The sequence below is a fragment of the Aethalodelphis obliquidens genome, unplaced genomic scaffold (genome assembly GCF_003676395.1).
Source record: "Aethalodelphis obliquidens isolate GAN/ISIS:26980383/991018 unplaced genomic scaffold, ASM367639v1 scaffold3, whole genome shotgun sequence".
In the NCBI taxonomy this organism is placed as follows: domain Eukaryota; kingdom Metazoa; phylum Chordata; class Mammalia; order Artiodactyla; family Delphinidae; genus Aethalodelphis; species Aethalodelphis obliquidens.
This window is the reverse complement of record NW_020837947.1, coordinates 11918308-11933906: the sequence shown is the minus strand read 5'-3', so window position 1 is coordinate 11933906 and position 15599 is coordinate 11918308. Positions and strand designations below refer to the sequence as shown.

Here is a 15599-nt window from a genome sequence, read left to right as displayed (position 1 = left end):
AACCTTCCTTTGAGTGAAATACGTATGAAGAGTGATGCTTATGTATGCAACCTACCCCCACCAACCTCTGCTCTTTTTCTCCCACTCAACAAAACATATTGAATATGAGTGATAAGGACTGTTAGAGGGATAACCTTGAATCCTTTCTGACTGATTATTTAAAACAGGTCATTTGCAGATCTGGACTTCATTACTGTAACTAAACCTAAGAAATGACTTGAGACGCCTCTCTTAGCTGAGTGCAGATTTACTTTGAGGTTGAGGATGGGTAGGCTAGATTTAGTGTTAAAAAAGGAGGATTGTGGACTTTATTTTACTTCTCTGAAAGAGAAAAAAATACCTTGGACTCAAAGAGGACCTTTCTGAGGAGCTAGGGACGGCTCAGTAAAAGCACACCTAACTGCCAGGATGGGTGTCGTTGATAGTGAGTTGACAGTTTCATTTTTACGTGTAACAAGACAAAATGGGAATCCATCTAACTCCACTGGCAGGACCATTGAAACAGATGAATGAAACACTTTTTGACAACACAGAGGATCACATAAATGAGAAATGAGAATATCTTTTTCAGTTTCTAGTCACCACCAAATGTTTACTTGTTACTTAACTGTAAAAATTGCTTAGGCAGTTTAAGAAACATCCTATCAGAGGCCTGAGGCACAGTTGGAATAAACCAAAAATAAATAATATACCATAGTACCCACCGAGATAATTTTTAAATTATGACTTTGAAATGTAATTGAGTATTGGTAGAAATTTTTTTAAAGACAAACCCTAATACACTACCAAAAACTACCAAATTATAACTTGAGTTTCATTTCTTTTTCTTAAATAAAAAATAAGTGAATAGACATATTTATTTGGGTCTTTTGGTTGCAGTCAAGTATCTAACTATCTATGGTTAGCACTTTTGAGATCCCTGAAGCATGGTTATTTTGAGTATAACGCAAACAAAAGATTGGCATGTGAATGCCCATCTTCCTGTTGCCTGGGACCTTCTAGTTTTCTGTTATTAAAACCACTAGTCATGGGCTGCCTTCTCCCCAGTGTCATGACTCTGTGCCCTGTTCCGATGTGTTAGTGTAAGTCCAGCTACTACTATGTAAACCTTGGACCACTTCTCTAGAGTGACACTCTATTAAGCATCCTGGGAGATGTTCCAAAGAGTGAGCTATAGAAAGTTAAAAAAAAAAAAAAAATTATAGTTTGTCATAATTCCAGAGAGAAAGAAAGCCAGAAATTTTAACAAAATTTTTGGCGAATAGATCTTGTCAAGATGATTTGCTCACATGCGCTTCGCTGGCATCGCAAACTCAGCTGTGGGTCATCGATGCAGAGAGGCACTTTGTCGGGCTGGGTTCAGCTTACAGGCAGAAGTTTCCTGGCATTTGACCTGCACCTAAAGCATCAGTCACCACACAGCTGGAGCCCCCTGTTGGGTTGAAATGCAGTCCTCTGTGGAGGCAACATCACGGGGAAGAGGATGGACTTTGGTTTCAGGTGGGGGCTCCACCTTGCGGTAGCAGCACGAGCTGAGGAGGTGACAGCCTCAGCTGCCCGTCAGGGTCGCGACAGCTGCTTGAAGGAGGGGAGAAGGACCAAGGTCCAGGCCCGCCTCACACCTGGCACCTAGCACAGGTGACACAAACCCTCATTTCCCCTTCTCCCCGCTGCAATGAGACGGGTTGACCAGCCCGTTTGGGCTCCCTTGCCAGGGTTTACAAAGGTTCGCTGAGTTCAAGCAGTCATTGAAGGAAAAGGATAACTAGTTCAGTGCGAGGTTGTCCAAAGAGGCTGGAGTATTTTCCCAGAAATTGCCAGGGAGGACACAGGCTTATGGATGTGTTTAGTGGCAGGTGGCTTGAAAAGTAAGTAGCAGTTTCTTTGGAAGATGTAAAGAGACAACTGAATTGCAAACTCGTAAAATTGGCTGTCTCAAAATGGACATCATTTTCTTGTTGTGTAATACTTTCCTGTAAACAGTTGATAGTCGGGGCTCTGCTCAGGCTGTCCTGGGGCCTGTTAGAAGTTTGTTTTTAGTTCTCCTGTCTCCCAGCCAAGCCACTTATGCCAAGAACACCTAGCTCTGTCCTAACTTTCGATCAGATTTACCCTGCTTTGTACCCGTCGTTGTAAACGGTGCTGGGTAAGGGCCGTTCTTCTTTGGGGGCCTCAGGGAGTTCATTTACTTTGTTTCCTTACCAATTGTATACAAATGATAAAAGTACCTACAACTTGGAAGTTTTCTGTGGCCTGTTTTTCAGTGTATATGTGATTGGGGGAAAGGAGGGAGAGACTTAAAGAAAAAGAGATTATTTAGGATCAGCTTGTATTTCTGATGTTTGTATAACGACTAACTAAATGGAAAAGGTTATTTCGTCTTGAATTATTATTTGTAAAGTGGATCGAGCTTTCCTTCAATACCCATTGTAATTGTAGGGAGGGATTCATTCCCAGGGAAACATTTCAATTTTCCGAAATGTGATGCTTGACTTCGACAAGGATCTGGCTCCTAAAAGGCCTAAAGAAATCTCGCAGGGCCTTAGAAGATGTCAGTCAAGACGATGGCCCCTGAGTTGACAGGAAGAGAGATCCCTCCTAGGGAGTCCTCAGGCGTTCTCGTGTGGATCGGGGCAGGTGGTATTTGGAGCGCCCCTAATTTGACCTGATTCATGGGTAGTGCCTAAAATCGTTTCAGAACAAAGCTTTCCAAACCAGAGTTGTAAACGTTAGGTCTGTGGCTTTTCAGACTCTGTCTGTGGGGCAGGGGCCTGCAGGGTCCCCTCAGGGATGGGGAAAAGCCGGCTTCTACTCGGCATTCCCGTGTCTCACACGATGGACTCACACAGCTTGAGAAACAGGAGGCGGGTTACGAGCTAATACCGGGGTTCCTTGGCATCTGTGGCTCTAACGTGTCTGCTTTTAGCTGTTCCAAGCTGACTCAGAGCGTGTAATAATCTGTAGTTTTACTGAGGCACAGATGTGAACAGCCTTGACTGCAGGACGCATGCGGGGCAGTGTGTCTCAAGTGGTGAGTGGACCCTGGGCACTGCGGTCATCTGTGTCTCCACTCGGCCTTTTTCTACTCATCGCTGCATACCTGCTTTAGGGGGAAATTACAGACTATAATGGGGTTTGTACTTTGGGGGCTTGCGGATAGCTGAGAGGTGCCCTCACAAATGTCTCAGGTCTTCTGTGTAAAGGCCTAGGACGCTGGACAGCTGGATGAATGGGGGTGCCATGGGCCGGGGATTACGAGACGGGTCCTGGGAGGGTCCATGTCACACCCCCTCCTGAGCGCGTGTGGGGTGCAGATGCAGTGCACGTCAGCTCTCAAACACTGCACAGGAAGGGACTTTCTTATCCCACATCCTAGACTTCCGAGGAGCATGACTGTGGAAAGCCACCCATTACAAAAACTCACCTCCCTTTCTATTCAGTGCCTTCAGATCTGCCCAAGCCAAGACAGATGTTCCTGAGACTGTGTTGTGTTTGTAGAAGAATGTCTATTAGTGGTTCATTAACTAGGATCATGTTTGGAAATCTCTGTGAGCTTGTTAAAAGAAGACATTGTGCCTTCCTGAAAGCTGCTATTCTGTTAAAAAAAAAAAATGCAATTCAAGTGTAGTGTTCCTCCCTCATACCAGAGTTACTGCTTGAGGCGCTGAGGGGACCTCAAGCACAAGCTGATGTCGATGAGGTATGGAATAGCTGGCAGGAGTCTTAGCGTGTCCTCTCTGCTCTGTGGTTTTTAGTGTAAATATGACCCCAGTTGTTGCGTTTGCTGAGCCTGCCTCCCTGATGGATGTGGAGTCGCACTTCCTGTCTTAGTCATTTTAAGAGCTCATGAGAGAGAGACTAAAATGAAGACAGAGGGACATAACTCAGACAACTTCTCCAAACAGGCATGAAAGCATTTTCCAGCTATGCCCCGTCAAATGCCCTTGAGGAGTAATAGTCTGTCTTTTTTTTTTTTCTTTCTTTCTTTCATTTCGTTCACCTACCTTCCTGGTGATTCTTTGAAACAGCCAATTCCCGATTTGAAATGCTTATTCTGGGTAAGGAGACAAAGTGTATGCATACCAAGTAAGTGTGGAGGCACTGCTGAGCCCGCTCAGAGGGGCAGCGTGTGCCGAAGGCCAGGCGTGGGCCCGGGTGTGTTCTTCCTGGCTGCCTGGCCCCTGCAGCCCCAGGGCCTTGCTCCGCCCAGGGCTTGCTGTCCCTCGGAGCTGGGCGTGGGTGTCCCTGTCCTGAGAATTCCCATGGTCATCTTTCCTGGGGGTCGTATATTCTGGCATCTAAGAAAAGTGAGTGCCTCGTCATCTCCTTGACTAAGTCCCGTCAATTCTCTGCCACTAATCCAGTTTGCAAATTGAAAAAAAAAAAAAAGAAAAGAAAAGCATCTGCTCAACTGGGTGGCCATCCAGTCTGTCCAATTGGGAAGACAGCTGAGGACACCAGATTGAATTTGCTTTAAGCAAACTGGGTATATGAAAATTGAAAATTGAAAAAGGGGATGATTGTTCACTTTTCAAAAGTTCCTTTACCGTACAAAAGAGAGGAACAGGAGGATTTCTTTAAACAGCAAGTTCTTCCAGTACTCTAAAAATAAGATGTAATTAAGGTCCTTTGTTTCTAGAGCATACTTGATGCATAAAGGTGGTGTGCCAGTAAAAAATACTGAAAGTCTTTTCAAATTAACTTTTTAAATTACTAAAAATTTTTATCTGATGGGCTCCATTTTACTGAATACATACATGTTAATAGTTTGTGCTCCAGATGGGGGGAGGGGAAGAATGCATCCTACTCTGGACAGTTTGAACATAACAATTTTAAAACTGAGGGCAGTGCGTCATGTGACCTGCCACTCATTAATCTTCCAGTATCTGTTCTTGGAAACCCAAAGTCAAACCTTTTAACCTTTAAGCTAGAAGGAGAGCTGTCTCGAGCAAGCTCTCATGTAAAATTCATGAGCTCTTAGCCTTAGCCCCCAGCCTAAGGACCTCCAAGAGTCGAGGTGATTCCACTGCCCGCAGAATGAATGTCATAGGCTTTTATACAAGTTGTCTGGGAGGATTGAGGGTTTAGCTGGGTAGACTTTATACTTCCAGGATGGCTGTGTGGGGTTATTCCTCTTCCGTTCATGCAGACCTTCATTCAGCGTTGAATGTCCGTTGAGAAGCCCCGTGCCAAGCAGCAAAGACAGGCCTTGGCCTCGCTCTCCTGGAGCGCAGGCTGGTCTTCCGGCCCTCACAGCTGCAGCCCGCTTTAAGGTCCCAGAACGGCCCCTTTGACAACCCGTTCTTTTCCTCTTTCTCTTTCTGCTACTTGTCACCTCTCCTACCCGCCTGCCCCAAAGTTCAGGGTGTCAGGGTGTCAACGTCCAGACTTGTCAGGCCACTGTGAGTTGTTAACAGAAACTGGTTTTGTTTTTCTTGTACCTCAACAGGGGCATAAGCTTTGACTTTAAAAAATATAAAGCACCGATTCCTTGTTGCTCGTGGCGATTCTCTCGTCCGAATAGGAGTGGCCCAGAGAGAGAGAGAGAGAGAAGTGTTGGCAGGTGGAACAAGAAGGGGGAGGCTCGTTGGGCTTTTGGGAGCAGAGTGGAGAAAGGAAGGGTCCTGACTCTGTAACGGCCAGAGTGGCGTGGAGCGTGTAGTCCATAGAGTCACTGATGCCTCCATGAGCGAGGCGAGGGGTTGTGGGCATATTTCATTCGCTTTTTCAATCCGTCATGGAGGCTCATATTCCAGGAAAGGAGGGAGAAGATGAGGATGAAAAGAAGGCCCTCCCGGGGGTGTGGACCAAGGGGGGCCTGGGGACGGGGCCTCAACTAATGCAGGAGGCCTTGCAAGGAGGCCGCCATCAAGTAGAGCGTTTTCAGTGGCTGACTGAGCACCGTCAGGTAGAGAAGGGAGCGTTCCACGCAGAGGGAACAGCAAACGTCAGCCTCGCTCCTAAAGCCTAAGTATCAGCCAGCATCTCTGCTCTCCCCTTGCGTCGCCAGGGCCCCTGAGAACACGGCTGGCAAAGGGGAGCCTCCAGACCTCCTGCCTCCTCTGTAATGGCCACTTCCCACGCAGCCCCTCCCACACTCCCCACGGGTAGCCTTGGTGGTGGGTAGTAATCTCCATTTTACAGTTGAGGAAACTCACAGTAGCTAAGGAACTTGGCCAGGGATCGCATATCCAGTAAAGAGCAACTCCAGAGCCGCAAGGCCACCGATGGGTCCGGTTCCAAAGGGCACACTTTTACCCAGAATGCCTTGCCCTAAATGAGCTCGCTGGAGGGCTCTGCCGGACCCTGAGACCCTGTGCCTCCCGCCCACCAGCGCCCATGAGGTTGGATCTCAGCACCTCTGGCGACAGCTCAGTCCATCATGGACCAGAAATCTCTGTTACATTTGGATCGTTCAAAAGTCTATATTATATTTGGATCATTCATGCCAAGCGGCATAATTTTCCAGGATTTAGTATCTGAGAGATTTGAATTAAATGAATAAAGGACACTGTAGGGCATACGGTGCGTGGTAGGACAAGAAATCTGAGCATTAGCTGGGTTCCCAGTCTTTGTGCACCCGTGGGCAAGCCTGAAACCTCTGAGCTTCAGATTTCTAATGTTTAAGAGGAGAATTTTGTGCCCTGCAATCCCCAAGGTCTGTTTTGGCACTAATGTATATGACCCTGCTTTCTATCATGTTGGAATTACGTAGCTTCTTTGGGGAATCCAAAAAAGGGTATGCACCGTACACGTGTAGGCGTGACGCAGGAAACAAAATGTGATCTCCGTTTAATAGAGGAGCCCTGGGTATCCCCCATCGTAGAAAGGAACTTCCGTAATAGGAAATCGTTCCCTTTCTTTTATTTTAATTACTCTTACACCTGATTCTTGGGAAGACCTGACTTCATACTGTTCTAATCTAATGGGACATGGCTGCACACATTTTAAGTAGGTTTTTGTAGAACAATAAAACATTTAGCAAATTATGTTAGAACGCGTCTGCACACGCTGCTACTTTTAGATCTGTGCCAGCCATACTACTCCCATATGGGCTGACCGAGTGGGTCAGCTGGACGAGGCAGATGGGGGTCTGGCATCCAGGAATAACTCTGGCACCTTCCCTTCAGCGTGGCAAGGCAGGCTGGCTGAGGCTTGGATCTGAAAGTCTTTTGAAAGGACCTGGTGGTTAATCCAATAGCATCAGTGCCAGGACAGACCATACCCAGGGTAGGTTTCCTTTCCCCTGGCTTCGCGATCACACGCCTCCTCCTTTTGTGGAGGACAGGAGACAGGATGGTGAATTCCAGTCGGTCAGCATGGCCGATCACTGGCTACTCTGATGAGACTTTTACTGGGGCAAGAAATGAAGATCAATTATCAAGGGGTCAGAGCCTCTCTGTAGACTTTGTCTCTTTCTCAACTGTAATTTAGGAGTGACTTTAGGCTGTAGGTAATTTTCAGTCTGCTAATAGGTTATTTGGAAATCAGATCACATTTACTTAAGGAGGAAGAACGGGAAAGAGACCACAGAAGTCTCTACGCTGTGACTGACATTAACCTAATACCTGTTTCTCCCTGCTGTTGGTTCACCTGTGGTCATTCCTGCCTGTCCTTATTCCCTCCTCCTTCTGCGGCCCTGCGTTCATGGAAGCCTGGCCGCTGGTTCTGGAGCCAGGTTTCCACGGGTAAGAAGGGTGTGGCTGCTTTGGAAGCAGCTGGACCTCCCCTGCGGTGCTGTCCCCTGCCGGCCCCTCGGCAGCCGTGGGGCCCACGGGTCCCGGTACGGGGTGACCATTCTTGTGTATGTAGCCCAGGGATGTGCGAGGAAAGGCAGATAATTTGGGTGTGAGGCACACTTAACCGGAAAGCCAGTCTCAGCCACCTTCTAGCTGTGTCGTCTTTCCCAGGTTATTTAACCTGTTTGAACCTCATTTTCTCATGTGCAACGTGAAGTTAGTGAATCTGTCTACTTGGCAGGGCTGTTTGCGTAGGTTAAGTGAGACGTGTACGTCAGTGACCTGGAACCAGTGGGACCCCCCCCAGTGAGTTACAGTTGGATGCGGCGCCCCCCCAAGTCAATTCGCCTTCATTGTGCCCATTTTATAAAAGAATAACTGCATTTCAGAATTAAGGAGAGTTGCAGCAAATACTTCATTCAGGTGTTACTTCTACCTCCGGGCACTGCTACCTCTCAGTTTACTTAAAAAAACTTTTTTCGTACCATGTTCTCGTTGACAACTGCCGTGTTTGGCCTCCTACTCCTCATTTACTATGAAATTATAGCCCATATTGTGGGCAGCCGCGCAGCGCGCTGATCACTGCTAACAGAGTGATCCCTGAAGAAGCGGGAATGCTCTTCACAAAACCTCTCTGTTTAAGGAGTTTGGAACAAGCCGTCCTGCCCACAGCGCCACTCGGTGGCAAGTCTCGGGATGGCGGGGGGGAGCGGCGGTGTCTGTCTTTGTGACCAGGCTGTAGACGCAGAAGCTCGTTTTGGAATCGCCATGTAAAGATGGGACTCCACAGCACGCGTAGACGCTTCTGCCCCGTGGCCCAGCGCGTACCGCGGTGAGCTGGAGCTGGGGAACCGCAGCTGCTGCGGCTTTGAGTCCTGGCTCTGCTCTTTGCTGGGTGCCTTGTAACACGGGGCAAGGCGTTTCCCCCAACCCAGCTTCTTTGTGGAGGAGGTTAGGTCTAGTTTGCAGGGTGTTCTTTATAAGACACTCAATCTATGAGGGGTAAGAGTAAGAACAAAACAATGCAGAAGAGATGTATTATAGTAAGTAGTGAATTCATCGATATTCAGTGTTACCAGCCAGGGGTGGCACATAGAGGAGAAGGGGCTGGTCTTTCTCCTGCCCAGTGACTCGGTGACCCGCATACCCATGTAACGCCAGGTAGGTCCCCTAACCCTCAAACCTTAGCCGCCTCTCATGGCAGCAGGGTCCCCATTGTAAGTTCACGCTAGAGAGTTCATACGTGTGAAGGGGCTTTGAAAACTAAAGCGCTGTCCAAACATGAGCTGTGTGACTGTCATCTCCAGCCCTCTGTACTGTTACTTGCACGAGAACTTGATGTTTTCGTCTTAACGTCCCCCTTCTCCAGTGACGGAGCGGTTTACCGTACGTGCTCCTGTAGTGATTCCGTCAGGCACTTAGGATATACGCTATCACAGCCCAGAAAGCCACGGCCGTAAAAATACTTGCCAGAATTCCATAATAAATTTTACTTACTGTTTGTTTATTTCGAGTTCATTTGTCAAGACAGCAATCTTTATTTCTCTTACTTGGCAACGAAGAAACCCAGAAATTTAGTCTGTGTTGATAAACGTGCATGTGTTACTAGATCATTCTCATGGACCCCCACCACACGATTTGAGTAAACTTATGTCTTTTCCCTGTTGTCCCCCGTTGTGGTCTCTGTGCCTTTTATCCCATGAATGCTGGTTTACTCTGGACAGCAACCCTCCTGTGTTACAGCAGATCTTATCCAGATTTAAGAAAATGGCTCTGTCCCTTTAGCATTGTAGCTTATTTTCATTGTCGTTTTCTTTCTTGAGTAGCTTTTGTGTCAGCATTTGAAGGATAAACTCATCAGCAAAGCACTTAGAATCATCCAAGTAATAGATGGTATCTTGGTGCCAGTTTCGTTTTGTGTGAATCTTTCACACATTTCACAAAGTTGTGTCTCCCCTTATGCCAAAGCCACAGTAGAAAGATGAAAAAAAATAAGCTTTTTTTGCCACACATGACAGCCATGATTCCTTAATATATTTGTATACATATATAATATAATAATTGCACAATATAGTAGTGTGATATGATATAAAGAATAAACGGTTGTTTCAGCATCATCAAAGTTTTACCAGCCTCCGAAGCATAAAGATCAAATCAGAATCGCTAAAGTTTTTCAATTGTTGAAGCTTATCATTTTGTGACTAATGGGAACTAATGGCCCGAAATTTCCAAATATTGAACCAAATTCCTGGTTGTACCTGTGACAGCCGTGAACTTTACAGTCCCAATTCTTGATCATTTTAACAAGGCATGGTGAGGTAGTTTGCATAGTGGTTAAACGCCTCAGTTTCAGGGTCACACTTCCTGTGTCTAGGTCCCGTCTCTGCTTACCAGTTTGTGTGTCTTTGTAAAGTTATTTGAAGTAATTACTTAAACTAGTCCAGCTAGTTGGATCTTGGGGCTGGGTACTGTGCTCTTACAGATTGCATCCATGCTGTTATACTTACTAATGGATCTTTCAACTTTTACATAATTATTTCTTAATTTAAGGAAACCAGTAGCTACCCCAAATAAAGAGACAATTCTTAGATCTTAAGACACCGAAAGATGTGGAAAGGTGTATTTTCAGAATTTTACACCCATAGAGCTTAATCACATCATCATTTAAGAAGATTTTTATTGACTTCAGATGCTAATAGATATGTTGCGACTTCTCTGGTTCTTCAGCTGGTTCTCATCACCAATCTAAACTAGGATGGAAGGCACCCCAGGCGCAGGGATTTTGTAAGCCTAACCATTGCCACAGTCAGAAATGGTTCTACCTGGTTGCGTTCTCTAAGGAGCTACGAAGGCTACATGGACCCATTAAAAGTTAGTCGGTGGCTTTCTTTTTAGACCTCATCCACTGAAGTCCTCAGTGTATACGTGGAGGAACCAAGGCCCGGCAAGGTTAGGTGACGTGTGAGTTACTGGCGGAATCTCGCCTGGAGCCTAGGCATGCTGACCTCCAAGACAGGGGTCTCTCCTGACCCATTCCCCCATGAGGAGAGCGATGAACACTCCAGTTCTTCCTGTTCCACTGGAGGAAGACATGGCATTTTTTTTTTTTTTTTTTTTGCGGTACGCGGGCCTCTCACTGCTGTGGCCTCTCCCGTTGCAGAGCACAGGCTCCGGACACGCAGGCCCAGCGGCCATGGCTCACGGGCCCAGCCGCTCCGCGGCATGTGGGATCTTCCCAGACCGGGGCACGAACCCGCATCCCCTGCATCGGCAGGCAGACTCTCAACCACTGCGCCACCAGGGAAGCCCAGACATGGCATTTTAGAGCACAGAAATTCATCAAACATTGAAACATTTGCTGTTGTATTCACACCGTCTCTTCTTTAGGAATTATCTTGGAAAAAAAAACTAGGAAAAGTTATTCCATTGACCAGTGATGACCAGTTATTGTTCCTTTTGTCAACAGGCAAGATGATGAATGAAGTTCTGGCAGCTTCCTGTGTCCCAGGCCTTGTAGACATAGATGAGACGTGCTTCAAAGTTCCAATGTGCATCACATCGGATCTTGTTTAAGGAAGCGTTAAAAGGAACCCGCCGTTACCTATTGAAGGCTCTGTGCTCTCAGACATTGTTTCTGATTGAATCCAGAGGTTGCAAGCATGCCTCCCTGTATTACCTGTTGGAGCAGGTTTAATTTTATAAATTTTAAACACGAACTCTATGAGTTTCTAGTCCATAATTGTTCTTTTTGAGGGTCCACTCAGACGAACAGTATTGCATCTGTAAGAGATACACACTTCCACAGGACCAGAATTTTTTTTGGAATATAAATGGCAACAAACTCCAGCTGTAGCATCATCCTGTACCAGTGATGAAAAGGACAGATTGCAAGGAAACCGTTCGGGGGGAGATGTCATGTTGTGTTGGAACTACAGATTACTAGAACCATAGCTTTAGCAAATCGAGGCTTTTTTCCTTGAACGTGACATGCATAAACTGTAGTTCTTGACTGGTGGCTTCAATCCATCATTATTAGTCATCTCCCTGGACAATCTCAAACGTTGAAAGCCTTCACCTTTCATTAAAAAAAAAAGAAATGCAGCTTTGAGAAAATCCAGGTCCGATGTAGTCTTCCAAGTATCTCACTTCAGCCTTCGTGTCCTGGTCGTACAAACAGCGGGTACCTGGTGGCAGATGAGAAGCCTAGTGGGAGAGGAAGGAAGGGACAATAAGTGGGTATATCACATTGTATCGTCAACATACTTTATAAGTACGTTTCTTATTCCTTCTTATTCAGGCAGAGATTAGAAAAGTTTGTTGCAAGTATCCAGACCAGGATTTGTGTTTCAGAAATTATCAGTGTTCACGATACCTGCAGGGAAAAGAAACCAAACTCAAATATGAGCACTCTTTACACTTAAAAGAATATTTTTATCATTCTTTTATTTGTTTTGGCTCTGTCACTAATTAAAGTGCTTGGAATGCTGTAGTCTGTGGTCTCTTGACATTTAATCAATGAGAACCTAACACTGTCACAGTATGCTGCCACTTGGGACATTCATAATAAAAATTGAAACAAATTTTGGTTGATAGTCATTTATTTTGCCTTGTAGCTTAGCGCATCTTCTGTGGTTCACCTTTGCCTATCAGCCAAGCGATTTGTATGGCCATATGTCTAGACATAGAGATATATACATAGTTAAGGCCTTTCACAGTCTCTCATTGAATCACTGTCGTTTTCTAGATTTTAACAACTACGCTTTATTTGTTGAATGCATTTCGATTATGCATTCTACAACACGGATTAAAAATGGTTCTTGAGGATTCTGCCTTGGCTTTCTTCAGTTTCTGATCATACCATATTTTCTATTAGATTCATTATAATATATTTTGATATTTTCTATTAAATAAGTAGAAAATTGGAGAAGGCTATGGGCAATCTGGTTCCAGCTCTGGGCCTTTCAATCACATCTTTCTTGTTTGATTCCGCCCCGTGTGTTGTGTGTTGGAGTATATTTTTATGTATTCCACAGTATTGTCCTAAGAAATTAAAAAACTCCAAAGAAACCCAACACGTGAGCCTGTGTAGAAAACGTAGACCTTGCTTGACACTTCTACTGCATTTGATATGGAAATAAGAAAAGAGCCCTTTCCCTCTATTCTTTTGTAACTAAACCTGCAATTGGCAGATACACCACTCATCCAGCTCCCAGCTCCCACCCCACTGGCATCCCCCCAAAAAAAGGAACAGCATGGATTTGGGGATCAACATAGACATCCTAGTACATCTATGAGCAAATGACTTTGGAACTCTTCAATTAGGGGAAAGAAAACCTAATAGGAGGTTCTGGGTTCTTTTCAGTGGGCGGGTGGCAGGAGAAAGAATAGAATAGTGAACAAACTTAACAACAGGATCACCCCTTTAGACTGAGCTGTGTACAGTGTTAGCGCTTAGCCGGAGGTGCATTTCTGTGATCAGGTGTACATCCAGGGCCCATCTGTTAGAAGAGTAGTCTTTTTAAAGTCCCAAGGCACCATAATAAGGGCAGAGGTTGATGCTTTTGTCTCCTGGACGAATTCCCTTTTCCAAAGCCTCTGCTACCTTCTCTCTGCCTGAGCATCTGGACAAGCTCTCTTTGTGAATCAGCATGAATATTTAACGGTGCATACTCCATCCCTGCCTTCAGTCTGTGGCAAAGGAAAGCTTTCAAAAGTCACCATTCTCTAGGGACTTAAAACATTTTGAGCTGGTTTTAAAGACAGTATTCGGTGACTTTGACAAACTGAAGCTATTTGGTGTTTACACAATTAGAAAGAATCCTTGATGTGGGTTGTTTGGTTTTATACTTGAATTCTAATACTGAGATGTCATTTAAATGAGATGGGTGGTCTTAAGCAATGTCTTTGTGGTTGATAAATTCTTCAGAGAGGAAGAAGAAAACAACCTAAACATCTGTTTCAGAATGGTCCCCGCGTAGGAATTACACATAGATGATTACTTATATTCAAAGCAATTTGTGTTTGAAATGATTGAAGAACATAAGTAGTTAAAATGGTTGAGTTTGATTGTTTAGAAGAAAGTCTCTCTCCATTCATTTTAGTAATTTTCCTAAATTTGCTATTTCTGCATCCATTTGTTAAAATTGGGGAATATTCCACACTTCCGTGGATGGCATCAAATCCCATCCTTTTTACGGCTGGGCTTTCATTCAGGGGACTGCTTCAAGATTACCAGGAAAGGAACCTGGCACAGTATTTAGACTGGGGCATATTTACTGTTTTATAGATACTTACTTCACCCTTTAGCATCTGTGAGAAATGTTATGTTTACTTCTCTTATTTCTTCTGAGTTATACATCTCTTTCAAAACATGTTTTTAAATATCATAGAAAAAGACTCTACCCATGGGCTATCAGGAAATGAGATGGAATTCCCTGGCAGTCCAATGGTTAGGACTCTGGGCTCTCACTGCTGAGGGCTCAGGTTCGATCCCTGGTGGGGGAACTAAGATCCCACAAGCCGTGCAGTGCAGCCAAAAAAAAAAAAAAAAAAGGAAATAAAATGAAGCTCATTTTCACATTCTTGTGTTATTGCAAAAATAAATTATTTTTTAATCCAAAAATATACAAACAAATCAAATACAGTTTAGTAAAAAAAATTGTAAACTAGAAAAAAATATATGTTATTATCTAAACTCTTCATATACAGGCCCAAGTACAATACTCAGTTATATTTTTCTAAAAAGATGTAACACTCATAATATTTTTTATAAGAATAAATTTTTATAGTAAAATATATGAAATAAGACAAGTGAACTCAAAAGAAATTGAATAAAAAATTATTTTACAATAAAGACTAAATTATAACATGACCAAAGGAAAATGATAAAATAAAAAACCTATTAAACATATTTGATTAAAAGTAAGGAAACACTAGAGTAGTTCTCACTAAGAAGGCAAGGATTTTCACTGCCGTAACATTCATAATATTAACACAAATTTTAATATCCACCAAAGGATCTGCAGCCTAGAAATAAATGTGGCTTTCAGCTGGCTGAGACTAACAGCTTGCATGGCTGGGAAGGAACCTAATACACCTTTTCTAATTTTGCCTGGATGATCATGGGTGAGAAAACTATTCTCGAGTAGAAGCAATTGCTATTCCAAAGATTTAAAAAAAAAACTAGATGAAGACCAAGCCAAGTTCTCATTTTATATCATCTTAAAGGATCCCCCTGAAAGAGTTGCATTAGTATTTAAAAGTCCCCCGCACAACGTCCAGCAAACAAAGGGCCACAACAAACACACTCAGTGGGCACCTCCCTCCTTCTCACTGCATCATTCCTGTCCTTTCACTACTGACAGGAAAAAGAAAAAAGCTAAGGAGGAAAGAAAGTCAGTTTTGCCAGAAATGTCCATGTCATCAAGAGTTTTACTTTGCCTGTGTAGACGTAAGCACATGTACACACTTTGCGGGCCTGGAGGCCATGGCAGAGCGACCCGGATCCACCGAGGTCGCAGAGAAGCAAAACTTCCCAAGACAAGGCCTGGCCGGGGACTCCCAGGAGACCCCGGGCAAGGAGAGGACATGCTGGGGTCCTGCCGCTAGAGCTGGTGGGGAGATGCCTCCCCAGAACGTGACCACCAGCACTAGAGATGGAGGCCCTCACCTGTGTGCCTAGGCCGGACCCCAGTGAGGCCCTGACTCCTTCACACTATCTGACTCCAACCCCAAAGTTTGGCTTTTTACTAGAATGTTATACATTTGTCTCCAAATACCAATACTCCTTTGTGCGTCCAACGCATATGTATTTAGTGCTTACTAAATACGCAGGACTGGTTTGAGATCAGAGGCAAAGCA

At 44.7% G+C, this 15599-nt stretch overlaps 1 protein-coding gene across 7 annotated transcripts in view; it reads left to right on the top strand.

Moving 5' to 3' along the window:
* The window catches only part of SCAF8 (SR-related CTD associated factor 8), a 197957-nt gene that overhangs the window by 124436 nt on the left and 57922 nt on the right, over positions 1 to 15599 (top strand). The window contains exon 21 of one of the 7 annotated variants that reach the window (XM_027082833.1): positions 11206 to 12316. The exons of the other annotated variants lie outside the window; for them this stretch is intronic. The gene's annotated coding sequence lies outside the window, so the exon portion shown is untranslated. Of the gene's footprint in view, positions 1 to 11205; positions 12317 to 15599 lie in introns of those variants that run through there. 7 annotated transcript variants of the gene reach the window in all.